The sequence below is a fragment of the Elephantulus edwardii genome, unplaced genomic scaffold (assembly GCF_000299155.1).
Source record: "Elephantulus edwardii isolate Elephantulus edwardi_28Jun2011 unplaced genomic scaffold, EleEdw1.0 scaffold00122, whole genome shotgun sequence".
Taxonomy (NCBI): domain Eukaryota; kingdom Metazoa; phylum Chordata; class Mammalia; order Macroscelidea; family Macroscelididae; genus Elephantulus; species Elephantulus edwardii.
The window spans coordinates 270,398-277,436 of record NW_006399872.1 but is presented as its reverse complement, the minus strand read 5'-3'; positions in this window follow the sequence as shown (position 1 = coordinate 277,436).

The following is a 7,039-nucleotide window of genomic DNA, read 5'->3' as shown; positions in this document are numbered from 1 at the left end:
ATTTAGAGGAGTATCTGACAGACAGCAATTTGTGAAGCAGTGAAAGATAAATCCCTTATTGTGGAGTTAAGCATTAGTTACAGTGTTGACCCCACCCTTAGCTCAGAGCCTTGACCCACTTACTTCCCAGCTCCACCCTCAACCAGGATAATCCTTCTCATCTGCCAAGTCCTTTCAGTAAATATCTTCCATTGTCCAACTCATGATCTAACAGCTTGTATCTTAAGCTTTCTTGGTTTCTGTGATTCAAAAAACGTCGACTGTTGACATTTTTCTTTTGACCAGTGTCTCTTAAGTTTAGCTGTACTGTCTCCAAGGGAAGTTGACGTGTCCTGTAGAACTCTTGTGTAGATTATGTTTTCCTTTCTGGCTTCCTTTTGCTGTTATCCGAGGTGACCTTGCCCAGTGACGCCTTCTCCCTCCCTCTCTGGCTGGCTTTTGCTGGGTCTGACCTGGAAGATGCCTCCTTTGCTGTTATCCGAGGTGACCTTGCCCAGTGATTCCTTCTCCCTCCCTCTCTGGCCGGGTTTGGCTTTATAATGGAGAGATGCTTAGATTATCAGTGAAGAAAGATAATATTGATACAGGAATCAATCACTGCTTTTTTAATTTAGTCAGGGGGTAGACCATCATGAGTTCCTCCTTAAAGTGGAGAGTGATTTAAATGATGACTGTCACAAATACATGTTCATTTCTGGATCTCTATGTTTTCTATATAACTCCTTATCTTTTATTACACACACACACACACCCAAACCTTTGCAGTTATACTTAAGACTTAACATAAAATCATTCTGAATTATTTGAGTAAGGCCTAATTTTAATGAAAAATATCCTTAAAAAAGAAAGTTAGAGGGGGTTATAAAACAAAAGAGCAACCAACACAGACTCACAGAGGAAAAGATAATATGAAAACGGTAGCTGATTGGAATGGTGACTCTACAAATTCTCCCCAAAGTAGGAGACAGATATGAAACATCTGGGATGTGTATTATTCTCCTGTCAGTCTAATTGTTTGAGCAAGTGGGAAAGAATAGACTTTATACAAGAGGAAAATTGCAAATCAGACTTTATTCTAATTTAAGAGATTGAAGTGATTCTCCCTCACAGCCTCTAGAGGGAGTAAGACCCTGCAGTGACCTTACTTTTTGTATTCCGGACTATGAAAGAATAAAGATTCTACAAAGGAACAGCTATAAATTAGTAAAAAAGAAAAGCCAGTCTTCTTAACATGTCTTCCAAGCGTCTGCAGAATCTGGCCCTATCTTGTTTTCATCTTCTCACCCTTGTTCTGCTCCAGTTATAATGGATGTAGAATGGCCTTTGCTCTAGCTATTGCTGAGCACCTCAAGAATTGCCCATATTTCTTTAGGCTGGTGTTTTTATGTCTGTACTATCTCTTCATAACTATGAATTCCTCTGAGAGGTTTGATTTTTTTAACTCAGTTTAAGGTAGCTTTTGTAATATCATCGAATATATTTTATTTCATTTCTGATATTAATTAATTGCACAATGGATGAGGAATACTGAAGATGAATTTATGCTACTAAATTGTGGTGCTGGCAACGAATACTGAACATACCTTGGACTTCCTGAAGTAACAAGCAAATCTATATTAAAAGTGGGTCACCTGGAATGTTAGTTACCAGTGAGGATGGTGAGAGTTCATGTACTATGGACATGTTAGCAGAAGAGGTAAGTCCCTACAGAAATATATTATGATGCTTGTCCGCAACAATGGAAAATCTGAGAATGGCACAGGAGTAAGCAGTTTGTCATTCAGTTGTGCTAAGTTTCTCTATGAGTTGGCATTAGTCACATACCACTTAACAACAGTACTGCCTCTGAAAACCTGCTGAGGGTCACGGATGGGTCGATTCCAACTTGATGGTACATAACAACAAGAACAATACTATAATTACTAATATATATTTAATTACTTATGTTCTTTCTATACTTATAAAAGTAAATGTATTGATTACCATTTATAAAAAAAAACCTCACACACACTTCCAATAAAAATATATAGTATCGCATGCAAATAATTATTCTTTATTTCATGCATCCTACAATAACATTTCTAAATTGAGGACTATGTACTTTGGGGTTTCAGCATTCTTGACTGTTCATAACTTGTGGATTTATCTATTGATGACACTCAAAATAATTTCAGGGAAGGATGGTTGTTGTTCTATTTCATTGTAATTATTACATTCTCTTACTTTTCTCCTCGTTTTACAAAGTTAAGCTGGAAAGAGGTATGCTATACTGAATTATTAATTGCATCAAAGAATGAATATAGTTTACATTATTATGTTTCAAGTCCTTTTCTATTAACCTGAATGCCGTGCTTCAAAACACTCCCAGCCTGTGTAGAAGGAAGTACTAGTGAACTGCTTACAGCCAAGAAAACTCAAGGGAGCAGTTGTAGTCTGTAACACAGAACATCTTCAAGAGTTAAATCTACTGGATAACACTATTATGATTTATTTTTATTTTTTTTGTTAATTTTCTGATAAGCTGAAAATGAAGTAATTCATTGCTTAGATAAATACCTTAATTTAATATCTTAAAATTTTGTTTGTGTAACTATAAAAAGTGATAATCATAGTACTATTGAACAATTTATTATTTATCAATGGTACTTTAAAGTGTTCCTATTTGTATAGCAATTGTGTTAATTTGCTGTACTGATAAATTTGTAGTTTCTATAATGCTGGAAGTTATGCCACAGCTGTGTCAAATACTATAATGGTTACCTATAGTGAACAAATTTCTGTAAAGTTCTCAGATTAAGACAAAGTAGGAAGCAGGATTGGCCATTCATTTCTTGAATGTAAGTCTCTGAAAACTTTATGAACAATAGAGAAACACAGTAATAGCATTAGAGGTATAGTTCAGTTTGGAAGTCAATAAAAATGGTGCAAAACAGGTATAAATACCCTTCAGTAGTTGGAATATGGACTATATTTATTGCCTGAATGTTGGAAAAGTAGTAGTTATGAAAAATGAAATGGAACATGAATATTCTAGTCATTAGTGAGATTATATTGATTGGCTTTGAGCACTTTGAATCAGATATACACTATGCTGAGAATGGAAAGGAGAAGAAGAATGATATTGCATTCATACTTAAAAAGAAACTTTTATGTTGTGAATGATAAAATATTATTCATATGCATACAAAGATAACCATTAATACAACTATTATTCATATATAAGGTCCAGCAGATAAAGTCCAAGAGTAGGAAACTGAAGATTTTTATCAAAATTTGCAATCTATAACTGATCACATAGGCAATCAAGTTGAGTTAATGATAATTGATGACTGAAATGCAACTATTGGAAACAATGAAGGAAGGAATGGAAGTCAGAAAGACTGAGCTGTCGACAGAAATGGGACATAAAATAGAATAAACGGATTTTGTATGTTAAATAATGTGTTCATTGAAAAAACATTTTTAGTAATACAAATGGTACATTTACACATGGATTCCACCTGATGAACTGCATAGGAATCAGATTGACTATATCTGTGCAAAGAATCAATAGAGAAGCTCAGTATCAGGAGTCAAAATCAGGCCAGGAGCTGATTCTCCAACAGACCATCAATTACTTATGTGGAAGTTCAAAATGGGTCTAAAGGAAAAAACAAATCCATGCAAACAAACATATGATCTTGAGTCGTACATTGAATTTCAAAATTATCTTAAGACTAGGTATGTAACATTGAACATTAATGATTGAAGACCAGATGAGTTGTGCAGTGACATCAACAATATCATTCATGAAGAGAACAAAAGGTCGTTGAAAAGAGATGAGAAATAAAAAGCAAAATAGATTTCAGAAGTTATGCTAAAAATTTCATTAGAGCATGGAGAAGCCAAAACAAAAGGAGGAGAGTTGAAGTAAAACCTGAACAGAAGGTTTCAAAAGGAATCTTGAGAAGATAGAATAAAGTATTAGAATGTGCAGAGGGCTGGAATTGGATAATAAAAAGTTAAGAACTCGCTTGACTTTTTGCAAGCTGAAAGAAATGGAAAACAAATTCAAGCCCCCCGTTGCAAAGCTGAGAGATGCTATGGGTAAAATTTGGAATGACTCTGGGGAAAACAAGCAAGCAAACAAGCAAACAAACAAACAAACAAAAAGGTGAAGGATTACACTGACTAACTGTACAAAAAGGTGTTGACCTACACTGAAAGATTTCAGGAAGTATCATATGATCAAGGGCCAATGGTATAAAGGAAAAAGTTCAAGCTGCACTGAAGGCATTTGCAAAATAATAAGGTCCCAGGAATTAATAACATACACCAACTGCCATGTTTCAATAAATAGATGCAGCCCTGGATGTGCTCATCAGTCTATGCCAGGAAATTTGGAGGAAAGCTGCCTGGCCAACTGACTCAAAAAGATACATAATTGTTCCCATTAAAAACAAAAATGTGATCCAACAGAATGTGGAATTTATAGAATAATACCATTAATATCACATGCAAACAAAATACTGCTGAAAATATTTAAAAACTGGCTAGAATAGTACATAGCAACAGTACGTAGAAAACTACCAGAACTTCAAATCTGATGTGAAAAAAAATCATGGTAACAGGGATATTACTGATGTCAGATGGATCCTGGCTGAAAGCAAAGAATATCAGAGATTGTCTATTTGTGCTTAATATATTATGCAAAGATATTTAGCTGTGTGGGTCATAGCAAATTAAGGCTAATATTGAGAAGAATGGGAATCCTAGAACACTTAATTGTGCTCATGTGAAATTTATACCTAGATGAAGGGGCTATTGTGTGAACAAAGCAAATAAACATTATGTAATTTATAATAAAAAAAGGTGTACATCAGAGTTGTATTCTCTCTCCATATCTATTCAATATGTATGCTGAGCAAATTATTTAAATTACTTCTGTGAAGTAGAATGTGGCATAAGTTTTAGCAGAAGGTTCATCAAGCCTACATATACAGATTATACAACCTTGCATGCTAAAAGTGAGGAGAACTTGAAGCACTTGCTGCAGAAGATCAAAGTATGTACCATTCAGAATGGATTACAACTCAAAGTAAACAAAATTTCTCACCACTGGATCAACAGGCAACATCTTGTCAAAAGGAGAAAAAAAATGGAAAATGTCAATTACTTCATCTTACTTGAATCCACAATCAACACCTTGGTATCAGCAGTCAGGAGATTAAGAGGAACATTGTAGTAGGAAAATCTGTAATCAGGGGTATTGCCATAGTATTGAGGAGCAATGAAGTTAGTTTGAAAACTAAAGTGTGCTTGATTGAGGCCATGGTCTTTTCAATCACTGGATAATGAATAAGGATTACAGAAGAAGAATCAATGTCTTTGAGGAGTGGCGTTAAAGAAGAGTACTGAATATCCCAAGGACTACCAAAAGATATGTCTTGGAGAAAGTGCAGCCATAGCCCTGCTTCAAGGCAAAGATACTAAAGCTTTGTGTCACACGCTTTGTGCCTGTTGCTAGGAAAGGCTATTTCTTGGACAAGGGTGTCATGCTTGGGTAGGTCAGCGAAAGAGAGGAAGATGAGAGCCAGATGAATTGTCACAATAACCCCAGCAATACCAGAGATTGTGAGGGTGGCATAGGATAGGACAGGGTTAAGATCTGTTGTTTGGGTTGCTATGGGTCATGTTTGACTTGGTGTCACCTAACAACATAACAACAACCATACTATTGACATCTAAAACTGGCTCATGTTTGTCTGTATGTATGTTCTTTTATATATTACAGAACTAAAATCTTATTGATGGGAAAAGCAAGTCACTTAGTGAACTGCATGTTATTTTTTCAATATCTGAGTAAGAAACAATTATCTGATCTTACTATTAAAATTTGTCCAATTTGGATCCAGTGGGAAATACTGTGTGAATATTTCATAGTAATTTTATCTGTAACCCTTGATATAGATAATCTAGAATTATAGTTTTATTTTGTTATTTGGCCTAGTCCGTAGGAGTGTGCTACTAATTCAGTGGCAGAAGGTTTTTATAATATGCAAATCATCCTGATGCTAAGTGGAAGAAAAAAGGCCAATTTCCTCCCAGGCAAATTACCAAAACCCCATTGGATGGTCAGCTACAACCCGGATCTGCTCAGTGGTGATGAGATTTTTTTAAATATTATAACAATACAATGATATTATTTACTACAAGTATGCATAGGAATTTCACTGAATTAAAATTTTAAAAACAATGTATACATTTATGTGTTCAGATTTGTTTTTAGTAGGTATTTATTTGCAGCTAAAATTTTTGTCTGACCTCTAACAAAAAGTGGAATACATTGATTTATCTTTTTAAATTTTGCTAATCAGGATAGGGAAGGGTACAGAGCTATTATGCATAGGGTTACTATAGGTTGCAGGTGACTAGCCGGGACATGATAACAACAACAACAACAAGTCCTTGTGGCCTACTGTTAAGGAATTTTGATGACCGCACAAAGACAGTGTGGCACAACAACTGCTTCATGGGAGAAAAATGGATAATCTCTTCCAATAAGATTTACAGCCTCTGAAAACGAATTGGAAGGTCAGTCATGGACTGGTTCCAACTTGAAGGCAATTAACAACATAAATAAAATATGAATTGCATTCTCTTTATTTTTAAAAAAATTCTTTTTCTTGGATATATTTATGGTAACAATTTTTCTCACAATTTTGTAACTAAAAGCATCCTCGAAAGATAATAAACAGACTCCTTTGTCACCAGACACGTAACATAAAGAGTGTGCTTCCTTAAATTAAGACCAAATGCAAAGAAGGTTTATTGAAAGATGTGAGGAAATATAATACAGATTAATTGCACTCATTATAGGACAGGAAGAAAATAAAATGTGCCTTAAAGGGGTGATAGAAGTAATTTATTGGACTAAAATGTGCTCAAACTAAGTTAATTTTGATAAAATTTGTTTGTTTTAGTAAAGCAATAAATAAAAAAAGTTCATATTTTAAAGGAAGCATATACATTTAAACAAATGGCATCTCCTTCCTAAACA